Source organism: Vombatus ursinus, unplaced genomic scaffold (genome assembly GCF_900497805.2).
Source record: "Vombatus ursinus unplaced genomic scaffold, bare-nosed wombat genome assembly UNPS02014794.1, whole genome shotgun sequence".
Classification (NCBI taxonomy): domain Eukaryota; kingdom Metazoa; phylum Chordata; class Mammalia; order Diprotodontia; family Vombatidae; genus Vombatus; species Vombatus ursinus.
The window spans coordinates 29,949,370-29,968,451 of record NW_020954572.1 but is presented as its reverse complement, the minus strand read 5'-3'; the positions used below and the strand labels follow the sequence as shown (position 1 = coordinate 29,968,451).

Sequence of the window (19,082 nt, the reverse complement as noted above, 5' to 3'; positions counted from 1 at the left end):
CCAGGGACAGAGCAAACACCAAACTGTTAGGCTATTGTAGTTTTAAAACATACAAGAACTGGTCATACTCGTGTTTCTGAAGCTTCTAATCAGCGTATAGATATGGGCCTCAATAACTAGGATTCCTCCACTCTGTAATAATAATAATGGCCAAAGGAAAAGGAGAGAATGAAGATCCAGAATTCACACAATAACACTTCCAGGGAGAGGCAGCATGAGGAAGTGGAAAGAGTCAATCAACAAACATTATTAAATTGTTTACTATGTGCTGGGGCACTGTGCTAAGTAAGATTAAATAGGATTAAATATTCAACAATATTCAATAGAATTCAAATGAAAGTAAAAACATGGTTCCTGCGCTCAAGGAGCTTATATCCTAAAAGGGAGATAACATGTAATTACTTCTGTTCAAACAAAAATATATAATAGAAAATTAGTTCACAGGAAAAGGCACTGAAGGGTGTGTGTGTGTTTACATAGGGGTAACAACAACCAAGAAGATATGATTTCAGCCTATATTTTGAAGGAAGCTAGGAAAGCTAGGAGTTGGAGGTAAGAGACAGATTATTCTAAGCAAGGCATGTGGAGTATCCTCTACAAGAAATGGAGTATTTTGTGTGAGGAAAAGCAAACAGGCCTGTATATCTGGATTGCAAATTTCTTAGAGGAAAGTAAAGTATCAGAAAACTAGATAGGTAGAAAGGGGCCAGGTGGTGAAGGGCTTTAAATACCAGAGGATTTTGCATTTGATCCTGGAGGTAATAGAGAGCCGCTGGAGCTTGCTGAATAGTTGCATGATATCAGATCAGTGTTTTTGGAAAATCAGTTTGGAAACACTTTTGGTAGAGAGACCAATTAGAATCCTATTGCAACAGTGCATGTGAGAGACGATGAGCTGTGGCTGTGTAAGTGAAAAGAAGGTAATACACAGAAGTAATGTTGTGAAGGTAAAGAAAATAAGATTTGACAAAAAAATGGATATGTAGGGTAAAGACAAGTAAGAAGAAGTGGATTACACCAAGGTTGTGACCATGAGTGACTGGGAAAATGGTGGTATCCTAATTAGTAATGGGAAAGTTGGGAAGGAGAGATAATTTTGGGGGAAAGATAATGAGCTATATTTTAGATTTGATGAGTTTGAGATGACTAAGAGAAAAGAGATGGCTGAGGAAAAAGAAGAGGGCCCAGGACAGATGACTAGAACTGTACTCCTGACAAGCTGGGTTTGAATATAGTCTCGGCTATTTAATAATGAAGTGATCTTGGAAAAGTTGAATTAAATCCCTAAAGCTATTTAAGAATATAAGTTCTTCTACTAGAATGTAAGCATAGCACAGTGATTTTGCACATAGTAAACACTTAACGAATGCTTGTTTACTGGTATAATTTCTTCTGAGCCTCAGTTTCCTCCTTTGTAAAATAAGAAGAATAGACTAAATCAAGTTCTTAACTTTTTTTTTTTGTATAAAAGAGCACTTTGCCAATGTAGTAAAGCTTGTGGACTACTTCTCAAAATGATGTTTTTAAAAGTATAAGGCAAAATCCCTAAGATTAGAAGGGAAACTAATTATATTGAAATAGTTATCAAAAATGAAATAAAAAAAACAAGTTAATGGACTCAAGGTTAAGGGTCCCTAGATCCCTACAGTCTCTTCCAACTCTAAGTTTTAGGATTACATTCTAGTTTTACAGCAAAATTCTTATTAGTCCACAGCCTAATTTCTTTAAGGTTTAGGAAGAAAGGGTCTGTGTCTACTTACAGGGTCAAAGTATAACTCTTAGATCCAATATCATAGAGTAAATAGAGTTGACATCCTGAAACTAATAATAGGCTGCAATGACAGACTTGAAACTAATGTATTGTCCTTCCACAACCTTCCATTTATGGATTTCAAAGGTTCATAGGGATTATCCCTATGGTCAGAGGCTCACATCAACATCAATTTAAGGACCTACTATGTACCAGACACTATAATGAGTAAGGAGATATGAGGTCAAAAAGAAAATAGTCCTTGCCCTTATATGGCTTACAGATTATTTGAAAGAAACAGTAGGTATGCAAGTAGGGGTGAAGTGGATAAAGTGCTAAACCTGAAGTTAGGAAGACCTGCATTCAAATTCAGCTTCAGACTAGGAGCTATTCATTTAACCTCTCTCAGACTCAGTTTTCTCATCTACAAAATGGTGATCATAATAGTACCTACCTCATAAGATTTTTCAGAGAATTAAATGAGATAATATTTGTGAAGTGCTTTGTAAACCTTACAGCACTATAAGCTATTAAAATAGATACAGAATTAATACAAAGTAATTTTGGTGGAGGAAGGGTAAGGGAAGCATTAACAACTGAGGAAATCAGAAAAGGCCTCTGACAAGGGGTGGTACCTAGGTCGAGCCTTGAAGGAGGCTCAAGGTTAGAGGTTATATAGAGGAAGCAGAGGTGAGGAGTGAGGATGGGCGACAATCTGTACACGGGCACAGACAAGAGGCAGGAGATGGAATGTCCAATGTAGTGTACAAGCAAGTATGTCAATTTGGCTGGAACACAGAATATGTTATGTATGAATAATATGAAATCAATCCAGACAAGGGAAAGTGAAATCAGATGATGAAGGGCTTAAAATGCCCATCAGAAGAGTGTGCATTTTATCCTAGAGGCTCCAGTGAAACTTCCTGAATAGAAGAGTGACATTGTCAGACTCTGTGCTTTAGGAACCTCAGTTTAGCAGTTGTATGGAAGATGAGTTGGGCAGGGGGTAAACTGGAAGCAGGCTAGGATTCCAATTAAGGGGTTGCTGCAATAATCCCGGCAAAAAATAATAATGGTCTGAACTTGGGTGTTGCCATGTGAATGGACAAAAAACTGACTAGAGAATTAATTTCCCAATATTTTCCAGGAGGTGTATGTCAGGTATTCATCTTTTCATTTCGAAATACTCCTCTCTCTAAAAACCACCACAGGGGCCATATTAAATCTGTTCTCAGTCCTGAAGTAACAAACATTTACAAGATTTCCCTGTCTCCCTTCCTCTGCATTTTACCACTCAACTCAGTTAATTCTACTTCATACCAATTCCTACAAGTATAAATAGTCTTCTTTAACCCATTTTGGGCTGTTTTATCTTTTCTAACTCTTGCTCAGTAGCTTCAGAAAAATTTCTTGAATTCTGCCTTTCATCTCTCTCACCTCTTCTTTCTTCCACGTATTGAGCTAAAGGCAACTTTAATTATGGCAGGTGAGCATGAGAGTAACCCTAGTCAAAGAGCCGTATATTGAAAACGAAAAGTATCATTTGGAAATGAAATTAGGCTTAAGAGCAACAGCCACCAAGAGCACAAAACTGAGACTCGGATGGCAGCCTGCCCGTTTCCCGTGGGTGCCAAGGACCGGAATATTAGCCAGACCCACTTTTACTCGCCAGACCTCTCCCAGCCTAGCCCAGAACAATACAGTCATCATCCGCGCCTGCGCAGCAGGTCAGCGGGCGAGGCCCGCGAGACCGGCGCGGGGGCGGAGCCCGGCACTGCCTCCGGGCCATCACCATGGCAGAGGGGAAAAGAGGCGTCAGCGCAGGCGCAGTAGGCGACAGAGGCAGGGTGGGGGAGGGGCTCGGCAGCTTGATCAAGTCTTGAAAATCCAAAGATCCATCTTCAGACCCATAAATATGGAGAACACGAAGCGCCTTGTTTATTCCATCATCCAGTATGTGCATGACCAGCTGCAGCATGGAGGCCACTCTCCTGATGCCCAGGAGAGTTTGGAAGCTTCAATCCAGTGCCTGGAGACAGCTTTTGAGGTGACTGCTAAAGACAGAAATCTAGCAGTATCACAGACTCTGCCTGAAATATTTAAAGCGTTTACAGGAAAAAAAGAGATGCCCTTCGTCCATAGTCCATAGGAAATCTGAGCCCATCCCCCTCCCTTGTGAAGCTACAACTGAAGCTGAGAGACTTAAGACTAAAGGAAATGAACAAATGAAAACAGAAAACTTTGAAGCGGCAATCTTTTTCTATGGAAAAGCAATTGAATTAAATCCAGCTAATGCAGTGTATTTTTGCAACAGAGCTGCCGCCTACAGCAAACTTGGAAATTATGCGGGTGCCCTGGAAGACTGTAAAAGAGCCATTGGCATAGACCCTTACTACAGCAAAGCCTATGGCAGAATGGGTGTAGCACTTTCAAGTTTAAAGAAGCACAAGGAAGCTGTAGTCTACTATAAGAAGGCCTTGAAGATGAACCCAGACAATGTTACCTGCAAATCAAACCTCAAGCTAGCTGAGCAGAAAATGAAGGAAATACCCAGCCCTCCAAGAGGCACTGTAGGTTGTAACCTAGCTGGCTTGCTGAATAACTCAAGCTTTAGGAGTGTGACATCAAACCTCATGAATAATCCTAAAATAAGACAAATCATGTCTGGGGTGATGGCAGGTGGCTACCATCCTTCAGGAGCTGGCAGAGCCAACCATTCTCCGAATGTGGGCCCCAGCCTCATCCAGAGAGGCCAGCAGTTTGCTCAGCAGATGCAGCAACAAAATCCAGAGTTGACAGAACAGCTCAGAAGCCAGATTAAAAATTGGAACCCCAATGTCAGCAAGAATAACCAGCAGGAATGAAAAGAGAAGGTTAGCACCATTGAGCATTGAGTCCTTTGATGTACAGACTGGAAGTCATGTGTTCTGCTATTTCTCCAGTTGGAATTTCCATGAGAAAAAAAAATTATTGGACTTGCATGTTAAGATGGATTCTTATTTTCCTTTTCTTTCCTTCTCCTTCTTTCCTCCGTTCCCCTGACTCTATTCCTCCCCTACCCCCTGAAAAAAAAAAGAGCCAGTAAGTTATAAACACAAACCAGCATCCTCCCTCTTACTAGCTCTCAGAAAGTCAGTTGCAGAAGTATAGTGGGGCCTATGGGTGGTTCTCAGCCCCATTTACTAGATGTTTCAAGTTTTCTATTTAGAAGCCTCACCTATCTTGTGTTTGTGGGCCACAAACGCTGGCTACCTGGGGCTTTTGGGGATGTGTTCATCTCTTTATTTTTTGAAAGAGGAAAAAAGTATTTTCTTTCATGATTAGAAGTCAGTTTCTAAACACACATTCTCTCAGGTTGCCTGGTGTTCACAGTGATTCTGTAGCTGAGTGTCCTGCTCTAAGAATACTCATCAGCATTTACAAGCTGGGGCATAAAGATATTGTCAGTGCAGTTTGGGTTATCTTTATGCATGGGAAAAAGTTCAGTTGTGGATATGTATAGAAGTTTTTGTTAACCTGAGCCTTTTAGGGGAAGTGGACAGTCTTATTGGGGTGCATAAAACCAGTTTCTATGACTTTCTTCAAATTGAACATTTTGATAGGAACTTGTTTTTTTCCTCAGATTCTTTTTGCCAGTGATCTCACAAACATCAAGTCACATACTCATGATTTATATCTGGTGCCCATTGGTTGCTCATTTACCAGGTGGACAGACTTGAGCGTCAAGCATCAGTCTTATCACCTATCCATTGCCTGTCTCACAGTCCCTTTGCACACAGCTGATAGCAGGCACTTGGATTTCTCCTGGAGGATTATCTGCACAATTTCTCCTTTACTATGCAAGAAGTGTGGGACTGTTAAGGGACAACCCAGCTACCTGCATTGGTCAGCTGCTGGACTCATGAAGGTGGCAAACAACATTTTATAGGAACTTGGCAGGGAGGCGAGGCTACAGTTGCCCATGTAGCAATGGGATTATCTACCATACTCAGTATAATTTGGATACCTCACTGAAAATAATGGAGGCCTGCACTCACCATAATCAGATAGAATTTGGTAAAGTTGTGAGGGGGAAGAAGAGAAGACATATATATAAGTCATGGAACTTATGATCTTGGGCAAGTTCACAGTGTCTCAGTCTTGTATCAGATAACTGAACAGAAGGCTCCAGAGTTAGAAAGGGCAGATGTCCCCCTGTTGATTTCAGAGACCCATGTGGGGAGATTAAAGAGCTGTGCTTGTTCTAGATTAGGGTTTCTTAAACTTTTTCCACTCCTGCCCCTTTTCCAGTTTCAGCAGCATTAGTTAGCATTGTATGACCTGAGGGCAAAGTGCACATGCTTTGTGTTCAGAACCAAGGCTACAGTGAAGTTGCCAGATGCAACACAGGCAAGCACTCCCAGAAACATCTCGCATTCATTTATGTGTTTGATTTTTAATTAATCTTTGGTCATTGCGTGTTCAGAAACCTTTTACTGTTGCCAAATTTTTCATCACCCCATGTGGGGTTGTGACCCACAGTTTAAGAAGTGCTGAAGGGGTTGGAAGTGGAAAAAGTTTAAAAAGCCCTTGTCTAGATGACTAGCAGGAAACAAAATGATGATCACCTGTAATCTATCATCACCCACAATATTTTTTAACTCTTCAATTTTAACTGTAGTGAAGAATGTAATGTTTGGGGAATAAATATCCATTATGACCTTAAAAACAAAACAAAACAAAACAAAACACAGTCATCAATTCTTGAAGTCCTTGAAAGTACCAAGAGTACCCTCTAGAAGTGACCAAGACGACTCCATTTATATATCTGCATTATTCAATGAAACCTGCTTTTTCTCAAATACCACCATTCAAAAGAGTTTATAAAGAATAAAAACACCACAGAACTATTTCTTATTTAATTTAATGATTTAGGCATTCATAACTAGTAACAGAGAATTGGCATTTCCTGTTTTAAAAGCATTCAATATTTCAGTAGCAGTGGATGTTAGTTTTATGGGCTAACCTGAGTCCTTTATTTTCCCATCTAAAAGAAAACGTGTGTGTTTCTATTGAAAAATGTGTTTGTAATCCCAAAGAAACAACTCACAAATGAGCTGTATTCCTTATGTTCCATTGTCTGTGATGGGGCTTATTTGTACTTAGCTTAGGGCTCCTGGGGTAATTTTATAGCACTCGATATTTGAGATAATAATAACTCACATTTATATAATATTTTATAAGATGTACAAAGAACTTTCCTTATAACAACCCAGTAAGGTAGGGAGTATTATTTTCTCTATTTTATAGGTGAGATAATAGATTTAGAGAGATTACAGTGATTTGTCTATGGTCATACACCTACTCAGGAAAAAACTAATACTCAAACAGTATCCTATTTTTGGGTCCAAAGCTCTTTTCACCATGTCACATAGCCTTGATTGCTTCATTTCTACTTCCTGTCTTGTTCTACACTCAGCCTATATTGCCATACCTGTCCCTTTCTCCTAATATTCCCCAACCTTTACTTCAATCATTTTTCAATCGTGTCTGACACTTCATGACCCCTTTTGGAGATTTCTTAGCAAAGATATGTAATGGTTTGCCAATTCCTTCTTCAGCTCATTTTATAGATTAGGAACTGAGGCAAACAGTTAAATCACTTGCCAAGGGTTACACAGATAGTAAGTGTCTGAGGTCGAATTTGAACTCATGAAGATGACTCTTCCTGATTCCAAGCCTACTGTTCTATCCATTGGGCCACCTAGCTGCCTGGATCCCCAACCTTACTTTGTTAAAAATATCACTGTCTTTTCTAGGTGCATCACTAGCATGACAAGTTTTGTACAAAGTATGGAATCAGACACAAAAATATAACATAACACACACACACACACACACACATACATACACACATATACGCACATGTGCATGCTTTCTGCTCTTATCAACAGCAAACCAAGAGGAAGATAGAGTCACTGTCCTTCTGGGATAGTGGTTTTCTGCCAGCCATCAGGAAATGTTTGGCACTTGCGGGTCTGCCCATGAGACAACCATTTGATCCCAGCAAAGAAGGTCTTATTTAACCTTTAGCCACATTCCAGAAGGAAATAGAGTTGATCCTATCTCAAGTCATTCCCCAGTGTTTTAGTCTAGACTACGTAACCTTTAACTAAAGGTTGCACCATACTTCATTGGAATATCACAGATGCTTTTGAGCTTCACATTTCAGAAAGATGTAGGTTGGCTTGTTGTAAATGGAGAGAAGCAGAGAGGAGTCCTACACATCTTCAGAGATGAGAGAGGAAGTTCTGGATTTTGATCTTAACTCTATTGTTCATTTCCTAATGTGAACTTGGATATGCCATTCACTCTTCTAAGGCCCAGTTTTTTATCCAGAAAACAAACAACACTTAACAAGCATAAAGCCCTTAGATAAATTTGAACATGATCAGCAGGTATTTGTGCTTGTAAATAATAATATCAAAAGCAATAATAGTCCTAAAAAGACAGGTAATGACAACCAGAAAGTATGTTACAGACCTAAGACCTTCACTTTCTAAATAGAAAAACAGTGTATGTGCCAGTCTGTAAAAACATAGTAGTACATGTACTCTTTTTTTTTTTTGGCCTAGTAGTTCATTAAGCAGCTAGGATAACTACTTCTGCCCCCGTATTCTTTTCTCCTCTATTTATAATCCCTTGGTTTATTCCTTCAGGAAAATTAAAGCAAAGAGAAGGAAAGGAAGACACTGGCTCCCTACCTCAATGGAGATGTGGGAAGGTTGAGGGCTAAAACCTGGTCAATATAATCTATAATGAAAATAAATTTCTGAGCTTGTGTCATAGGACTTAAAATAATCATTCTGCAAGCATAAATTGTGTTTATTCTATGGATGGGGGAGCTGAATGGGGATAATATCTCTAAGTTATGGTGAAAAATATTAAGGATAACAACCAGATCCATGATTTCATTGATATAAGTAATTCCCAGATGAAGAAACTTCCTCTACCAAGGTAAATGACCACCTTTTCTTCAAGAGTTACAAAGAACACTGAGTAATCGACTTGCCCAAGGTCACACAGCCAACGTGTCTCAGAAGCATTACTTGAACCCACTTCCTGGCTCGGACACCAGAGCTCTTATCTGATCTACCAAGGTTGCCCCTGAATAAAAAATATAATAATTTTAAATCCTAGAAACCTCTAAATCTATGCATTATGGTTGTTCTACACTTACTATACCAAGAAAAGCACTTTTTCAATCTTGTGGTTTGGAAATTAATTATCCTTTACAAGTTTTTTAAACAGATCTAATATATTTAATTGTAAGTATAAACCTCTAAGAATAGGTATTCTTCTTTTGGGAAGGGATTAAGCTATTACCCTGATTTGCAGAGGACTCAGTATGATTGTTCCCCAAGGACCTAAAACAGACTGTTTAAAACTGAGACCAGTCTTTTCTAGATGTCTCAATAGATGAGTTACCCACTAGACATGAATGGCCCCTGAGAATTGGGCCCTATCTAGGCAGGTTCATACAAAAGAGATCCACAGTTTGTCGAACAGATAAAGAAAAGAGACAGAATTTGAATTGTGGAGCCTCTGACTCCTTCCAGCGCATCATACTTCTCTCTTAGAGTCAGGATGGTATATTGGATAGAGTAGTACCAGCCTCAGTCAGGAAGAACTTGGTTCACACCCTACTTCAGAAACAGATGACTAACAATATAATCATGGGCAAGTCATTTAACCTCTCAGTATCCGAGGAGACTAAGGCTAAATTGCAGAAAATTTGCAGATCTGTAACATTCTGTAGAGAGAATTTCTTCTCTGGGAGATCCCTATGCCAATGAATGGCATGTTCTTTCTCTTTTTCTACTACTACACCCTACTTTCAATACTTTATACCTACCCCTTCCTACCAAAAAAAAAAATACTCTTCTCATTTTGGTTTCAAGCAAAAAAGTAGTTAATTACTTATTGGAGATATTGTAAAGGGGACTTGATTGGGTATGTTTTGGATTAAGTGGTCTGGGGTCCCTTCCAACCTTGAGATTAAGTAATTCTGGAATGGGAGTCCAGAAGTGTAAGGTCTGCGACTGCGACAAGAAATGAATTAGACTTCCAACAGTAACATCTTAGGACTTTTCCATTGCAAAATTACAGATAATAGGGAAATCAAATTAGCTTTCCTTCCTAAATTTTCCTGGATGAACGAGGCATACAGTTCCACTCCTTCCCTTCCTAACAAGTTCCCTTATTCCCTCCACCCTGAAACACACTTGCTTTCTAGAGGGGATTTTTTTTTCACTTTAAAGCAGAAAGTATTATTATGGTAACACATTGAGGGTGGCTGCAGAAAGTCACCTATTGTCTGATAACTTCATAATTATGGGTTCTGTCTCAGTTTCATTGAGGCACCAAAACAAGCTCTGGGTTTCTAATTCCACTGAAAGAGAAGAAGACTTTAAATCATTTAGAGAGCCAGCTGTGTTGTGCTTCAGCTGTGGATGCAGTTCTGAAGTGTACTTGGCATATATTCTGGGACAGGACCTAAACTGCTTATGCAAGCTAAATTTCCTAGTGTTACAGAGGTTTAAAAAAACAATCTCATGGTGATTTTATGTGCATTATATACATATATCTCTATATGCCTATAGAGATATGTGTATATACTTTGTCATATACATGTATATCTATATAGCTATATGGTTATAGATAGGAAGATAAATAGATAAGTTTCTGTGAAACAGGATATAGAGATGGAAGGGATATTAGATATTATCTCATCGAACCTCTTTATTTTATAGGTGAAAAAGTTGAGGTCCAATGCTGATATTAATTTGCACAAAGACACATAGCAGCAGATCTGGGAAAATAATAAAAACAACAAGCACCACAATAATAATGATGATAATGATGATAACATTTATAAAGCTTTTTAAAGTTGTAAAGCACTTTATAAATATTGTTTCATTTTATCATCTCAACAACCTAAGGAGGTAGGTGCTATAATTATCCCCTCAGTTTACAGATCAGGAAACTGAGACAGGCAGGGGTTAAGTGACTTGCCCAGGGTGACACAGTCAGCAAGTGTCTAAGGCTGAATTTGTACTCAAGTTTTCTTGTCTTTAGGTCCAGAACTCTATCCACTGTGCCACTTAGCTGTTGTTGCTTGTTGACTGATTGACTGATTGATTTGAATTCTAGTCTTTTGATTTTATTCATCCAGTGCTTTTTCTATTGTTATCATGTTGCCTTGCAGATATATGTATATATGCACATATATCTATATACACACAATAGATATATACATACAACATATGTATGCATATATACATATGTATATATTTATAATCTCTTCCACTTTTTCCCTGTTTTGTATCTCATATAAACACTAGTTCAATTTGGAATCATAGAAGCTTAGAGCTAAAGAGGACCTTAGAAATTATCTCCATTGTACAGATGAGGAAACATTCTCAGAGAAGTAAAAAGTAAACAGCTCAAGGCTACACAAATAATGGCACCATTCTCCTTAAGTCTTAAAAACTCCATTCCAGAAAGACATTTCTCTTTCTCTTCTGTCTCCCAACCCTTACCTCCAAGCCCCATGGAACATCTAAAGGAGTTTAAAGACAGGAGCCAACAGTATACATTTAGAGATAATAGAGCTTCACTGATTGCTTCATGGAACTGTGCCCACCTCCAATACTGAATGTGAACTTTCCTACTTGAAATGATGCCCCTTTCCTTTCCAGGAAGTTAAACAGCAACCAGAGTCAGAGATGAACACCACTGATATGCAAGTTACCTGAAAATTTTACCTGGACTCTTAATTCCAAATGATATTATTTAACTCCAACTTTTACCAGGTGAATATTTGAATATGTGGCATTCTGCTTCTCCATCATCTTCTTTGGGGGATATTTTGAAATGGAATTTTAAAAGGGATAGAAAAAGAGGATGGAGGGTATGCAAGTTGTGTGTGTGTGTGTGTGTGTGTGTGTGTGTAAGAGACAAAACAAATATTGATTAGGCTAGGAAAAATGTTTTTTGATTCTCATGATTTCCTTATAAGTCAAGTCTCCCCAGTAACACTGCTTCAAAGCTAAGTATCAAGCAGGCTATGGTCATTACTATCTCCATTGAGCTTGATGAAACCATTCTTTTGGGTAGAAGAGCAGGTAACATTTTTATGTTTTAAGACAAATTGCCTCAATACATTTCTAGCACTCAATTTTAGCTATTAGAGAGAGTTCTATACCTTCTGCTATCACCGATTCTTTTCCTAAATGTATGAATCAATGTCCTTCCTCCTGACCATTTTTTTTCCCTTTTCAGCAGGCCTTCCCTAAGTTGTCCAGCCCATTTTATATTCGTCAGCACAATTTCTGAGCCACAGTTCCCCCTTTAATTCAATTCTTTAATTTAACAAAATAATATTTCTTTACTCCCAAGAGATTAAATTTAAGGCCTAGGATTATATTTACTCTTTAAATATCATACAATATTCAGGCATTAGGCAAGTTCTCATTGGCAGACTACTGATTGCTCTTGTTTTTAGACTAAAGTGCCTGAGAATCAATTAATTAACCAACTAATCAATCAAACAAGTATTTGTTAAGCACTCATACTATGTGCCAGGCAGTGTGCTAAGAAGTGTGCATCATGGTACTAAATTTGGATTCATAAGCAGCAAGGTCAAATCTTGGCTCAAGAATTCACTATGTGACCTTGGGAAAGTCTATCATCCTTTCTGAGCTTATGTTTCCTCATTCCTGACATGGAGGGATTGGACTGGATACCCTCTATGGTATCTTCCAGCTCTAAACTTATTATTCTGTAATTGTAGTTTATTGGAAAAAGCACCAAACTAAGAATTAAAAAGAAAAAGAAAATAAATCCCAAGTTCTAAGAAGTCCTGGCTGTGCCACTAATTTACTATGACTATGGAAAAAATCACCTACGGTATCTTAATTCTAGTTTTCTCATCTTCAAAAATCAGGATTTAGAACAGATGCCCTCTGAGGTTTTTTTCCAACTCGAAATTTCTATTAATATATGACTCTGAGTGAAAGATGAGAAATTGTACTTTGAAATAGCGCTGTGAGTGGTAGCTTTAGTGTGGACAAGAAGAAAGCCAAGGGAAGGAATCTAAACTAACTGAATTTTGATAGTGTAAATGGGAAGGAGGATGATATACAAATTAAATGGTAAACTCAGTTTTCTGGACAATGTCCACTGCACTTCCTGTTTTCCATAAGGATATAAAAGAGGCGGTCAAAAGCCTACTGAATCCAGGTCTGCTAATTCTGTGGTGTTCTTCCAATCATCCAATTTCTTAATATTATTATTATTAACAGGAATAGTTATTGTTGTTATAACAGCCTTCAAATAGTACTTTATAGTTTGCAAATGGCTTTACAAATATTTCATTTTGTCATCACAACAACCATGGGAGGTAGAGGCTATTATTATCCCCATTTTATAGATGAAGAAATTGAGGCAGACAGTGGTAAAGTGACTTGCTCAAAATCACACTGCTAGTAAGGATATAAGATATAAGATGCTGGATTTAAACTCAGGTCTTCCTGATTCCATGTCCGGCACTCTATCTACTGAGCTACCTGGTATCAGTATAACTGACAAAAAAGAAAATAAAGTTATTATCATACAATCATTGAGGCAGTAACATTGAAAGCCCTTAGATATTCTGGGGGATAGTTATTCCTTGGTAAGGTATAAAACAATCACCCTTGCATATTTTAGCTGTAATTATTTTTATTTGATCAGTATAAGATACTTGAGAGTAGGAGCCTTTTCACTGAGGCAGCTAAATTGCACAGTGAATATAGCACTGGATCTGAAATGAAATCAAGAAGACGTGATTTCATATTCAGCATCAGATATTTCTTGCTTCAGAACCCTGGGAAATCATTTAATCTTATTGTGCCTCATTTTCCTTATCTGTAAAATGGGGATAATAATTGCATTCCCCCAGGGCTGTTGTGAGGATAAAATGAGATATTTGTAAAGTTCTTTGTAAACTTTCAATTGCTTGCCAATACTTTTTTTAAATCATATCCCAGTGCCTGGCACATAATAAGCATTTAATAATTATTTGCTCATTGACTGACCAGTCAACAGAGAAAGCCTAGAGGCAAGTTTTGATTGAGGGAGGCAAAGAAGGAAAGATAAAGGTTGGACATCTAGGACATTAAGGGGGGAGGGCAGATCCATGTGGGAGCACTGAAGTTTTTCTTTCTTTCATCTTTTATAGGGAATTCTGCTTCGGACATCCGTGGGCAAACAAACACCTGTTTTCTTACTGAACCCTCCCCAGTAGGATTGACTCCCTTTATATGGTACTCTGCTTGCTTACATAGACACAGACACAGACACAGACACAGACACAGACACAGACACACACACACACACACACACACATCTGTTTTATAAGTAAGTTTGCTTGTAAACAGGAAGCCACAGAAGTGGGAGGATGTGAAAATAGGTGATCTGGAGGACAACTCTGCAAAGGCAAGAGCACAGCCAGAAACTCACTTAGAAATGCAGTCCACTTTGGGAGAGCTATAGACCAAGGCAGGTAGGCACCTAGCAGGCAAAAACGGGGTTGAGGCTTACCCACTCAAACCAACCGCTGATTATAAACAGTCTTGGCCCTGCAGAGACACACCACTGAGCCTTCCTTTTCCAGGGAGCAGAAGAACTTCTGCCAAGAAATGCTGTCAATACAGCTGCAAAGTGATCCTGCTGGTGATAACAGTTATTTGATGGAAATCCACACACAACACCTGATGACTCGCCAAAGAGCCTATAAATAGAGCTGGGGTTTCCGTTGTCAGCTTACTCCCCCCAGGGAGAGCTGAATCAAAGCCTAGCCCCATCTTGGGAACATACCTCTGGCACTCATAACAGGTCACCAGCAAGTCAGCCATCAGGGCACTCCACTGCCTTCCCAGGCACAAAGGAAAGGGCTATTACTATAAAAAGTTGAGCTCCGCCTCCCCAAATCGCTGAACCCAAGCAGGCCATACATAACCATATCTGGGAAGAAAAGAAGGCCTAATAGCCCTCTTCATTTCAACTGTGTCATTTGTCATCTGTTTCATTTGTTTAACTATCTCTTTTCCTCTGCAAGGAGATTCATGAGTGGCAACGACAGGTGAGGCAGATTTGTGAGAAATGCAAATGTGATCCTTACATTCACAGTAATTTTAGATTTCTTAACAGACTACTGTGACAAATACTTTCCTGGTGCTTGTTTGGCAAAAAAAAAAAAAAAAAAAAAAATTGTCCTGGAGAGCCAAGTTACTGTGGAATGCACTCCAAATTTTACGGTAGAAAACTTTCTCCTTTTCCCTTAAAGACACAGACATTTATTGTGAGCTATGTGCAAGGCACTGTGCTAGAAGCTGGTGGTACAAAAATAAAAATGACACAGTCTAAGCCAATAGACAATTGCAAAGCATCTAAGAGGTTTTATTCCACTTCAGGCTTCCTGTGGAGTGTTGTGGTCACAAATGCTAATGACAGATGAAGGCTGCCATCATTCTATCAACCAAAGGAGGAACAATGATCTATATTCACTCATTTTTTTTCTAGTGAAAATCCAGATCACCAGCATAGTGGTAAAGACATTGAAGTCAAAAGGACCCCTTCTGTGTAGAAAAAGTAGTAGAAAAAGAGTCTTAGAGTTGCAAGTGGAGTTTTAGGTAGAAAGCAGAAGTTGGTTTTATGGTTTGGATGTGATGTGCAGGTTGCAGGGTAGATGAGTGGAAAGAATGTCATGGTCCTAGAGTCAAAGACTTTTGGCTCAAATCTATCTCTGATATTTGCTATCTGTATTACCTTCAATATGTCATTTTTAGTTCCCTAGGCCTCAGTTTCCTCATCTGTAAGTTGAGGGGTTTAGTAGCCCCATTTCTATTTGAGTTTGGCAGTACTGCTATAGAGAATGCATCAGAGTCATTCAGTCAACAAGTATTTATTAAACACCAACTATGTGTGTCACTGTGCTAAGCGCTGGTTATACTAAGACAGAGGGGATACCTAGGTAGCACAGTGAATAGAGCACTGGGCTTAGAATCAGGAAGACTCACCCTCCTGAGATCAAATCTGGACTCAGACACTTACTAGCTGTGTGACCCTGGGCAAGTCACTTAACCCTGCTTGCCTCATTTTCTCATCTGTAAAATGAGCTAGAGAAGGAAATGGCAAACCACTCCAGTATCTTTGCCAAGAAAACCCCAAATGTGGTCACAAAGATTTGGACATGACTGAAATGACTCGACAACAACGTACAAAGAAAGCAAAAACCAGTACCTACTATCAAAGAGCTCACAGTTCTCTCTAATGGGGGAGGCAACTTGCAAATAACTATAATATAAATAAGATAGATACAAGATAAATTTGGATTAATCTCAGAGGAAAGGCACTAAAATTAAGGAGGAATGTGAAAGGCTTCTTTCAGAATGCGGCATTTTAGCCGCTACTTGAAGGAATCCAGAAAGTGGAGACTAAGTACGCTGTGCAAAAGTCCAGGTGAAAAGGATAAGGACCTCAACAAGGATGGCAGCCATGTGAGTGAAGAGAAAGAAGTGGACATAAGATGTTGTGGAAATAGAATAGAGAGTACTTGGGAAGTAACTGGATGAGTAAGAGTAAAGAGATGAGGATATAGTTATATGTCTGGGTGAGGGAAATATAGTGGTAACCTCCACAGAATTAGGGAATTTAGGAAAATGGATGACCTAAAAGTGACTCTTAGTCTATCAAAGGCTATGCTAGTAGAGCACAATTTTCCTGCTACTAGGCAGGAAAGGCTTTGGATATAAACTCAGTGATGAACCGTAGGTTTGTCACCCAAGAATCAGCCCAGCTAAAGGTAGAAAGGCTTATCACTACAAGTTTGGCTTTCAGGTGATAAATATTTCAGTCATGCCTAATGCCGACCTATGAGATGAGTATAAATATACAATGGCCTTTAGTCCTACGTAGCCCCCTTCTATTTCTGCAGTATAGATGGTACAGTGGTAGAAAAAGAGGCTGAAAGGATTAGGTATCACTAATGGTGCAACACCAGCAAATTTTAAATCAACACTCTCCATGGGCAATCTTTGTCCAATGACCATTGAGGTGACACACTATTGGAGGAACTGAACCATTTATCCACATCTGCCTTTTTGTTATAAATGAAATGAGAAGTAGGCACAAATAAGTGTAAGAATGTCTTGTAGAATATTCTCAACGGTTTGAACAAAGGTGTCACTGTGTGTCCAAAGATAACAAGTAGCATTGTTTAATGGCTTACTTGATCATGTTTCCTTGCAATGTTTATGATAAGTATAAGCAAGCAGACTGCTATGAATATAATAATAATTATAATAATAATAACTGATTTATATAGCACTTTAAGGCTTACAGAGTACTAGAGATATATAGATTTATATATACACACACATGTAATCTCACTCAATCATCATAACAACCTTATGAGATAAGTATTCTCATTATTTCCATCATACAGAAATTTGGGCTGAGAGAAATTAAATGACTTGCCCAAGATCACCCCACTAATAAATGTCTGGAATACGTTAGATTGCAACACTCATTATAGATAATGAAGAGGATGAAAGTTCTATGATGAACATGATGAGATATTTCAAATGAAGTACGTGGAACACAAGGATCTTCCTAGTTTAGAGTATAAACTTGTTCATCAATATTCTCCCAGTGATGCCATATGTCTACAAATCATGGGACACAATGATCTCAGAAGAATTAAAATTAAAAGCAGCTCAGAGGGCAATGGAAAGACATATGATGAGTATAAACTGGCTGCTGTGTCTTACTGATGACAAGTGGCATGTAAAAAGTAGAACAAAAGACATTACCAAGGATGTAGATGATCATTAAAAAAGGAGGGCTGACCATTGCGAAATGAAGGACAGTGGGTGGACAATTCCAATGATACAGTAGCACCCTCAAGATATAAATAGAACAAGAATAAACACTCTGCAATCAAATAAATGCAACAACGGAGCAAGATATATATTTTCAGAGCTGGTCAATGTGGGAATTTGTTTTGTTCGACTATTAATATTTGTCATAATAATTTTTCTTGGAAGCATTGGGAGGAAGAAGGGGATCAATAATAAGGTTTTTTTTTAAAAAGGAAGGTAGAAAAGAGGATCATCAAAGCATTTAAAAATGCATAGAAGACAACAGAAAGAAGACCAGAAGGAAACACAGAGACACCAAATAGCTTTCAAAGTTACATGTTGAATTTATTATATGCTTAAAAGAAAAACAAGTTGCAGGTAATAGAGATTTGTGTATAATCAATCCTCTTTTTCTGTTCTATTCTGTATATGGAAAAGCTAATTTTATTTATTTGCTGTCTTAAGTTAAGAATAAAAAATTAAAGAGAAAAAAGACAACTATATAGAAAATATGTAGACAAAAGTCTCACAGGATAAGAATGCATACAAAGGTTGTAATATACCTCCATGCCTTTACTTGTATTTTTCTCCATACCAGGAATGGCTTCTCTTCACCTACCTCCTTCCCATCCCACACTCTTCTCCCCTCCCCCAAACAATGCTATCTGACATCCCTTCCTTCACTGGAGGCCAAAATCAGGTGCCATCTTCTCTTTGAAACCTCACTTGACTCCCCCTCTTCATGTGAAAGTGATCGCTGTCTCCACAAATCTCTCACTGGACCTCTCCTTCCATTTTTCTGACTCTCCCTCCTATCAGAGTTAGGTATGTACTTGCCTTATCCTTGCCTACCAGATTACCAGTTCCTTGAAAATCCTGCCTGTGCCATTTCCCATCTTTGTTCCTATAACACCTGGCATAATATCTTGTATTTTTGTTGTTGTTCAGTCATTTCAGTCATCTCTGATTCTTTGTAACCTTGCATGTAATATATACTTAATAAATGTTTGTTGAATTGACTTGACCCTGTTGGTGGAGGAATGAACATTCTCTTCAATGGAATCACAAATCACTCAAAGTATCATATAAGTATATTACTATACAGCACATCTATGTGTGTTGAAATGGGCATGCTAATTTGTTCATTCTTTGTTTGTACCTACTCATGTTTTCCTTATCTCTCCTTGAAAGTGGATAGTATGTCTTCAGTGTTACAAGTAATCCCCTGAGGTGCCAAACACAGGAGGGACTCAATAAATATTTGTGTTTATACATAGTGAGAATAATATGTTATATAAGTAACAGGTGATATCTTGGGCAGCTAGGTGGTACAGAACATAGAGTGCTAGTTTTGCAGTCAGAAAGATCCATGTCAAGTCCTGTCTCAG

General features: G+C 38.5%; 1 pseudogene; it reads left to right on the top strand.

The window, feature by feature from the left end:
* The first annotated feature begins 3,665 nt into the window (after positions 1-3,665).
* LOC114048767 lies at positions 3,666-4,614 on the top strand (annotated as a pseudogene).
* Positions 4,615-19,082: the final 14,468 nt, after the last annotated feature.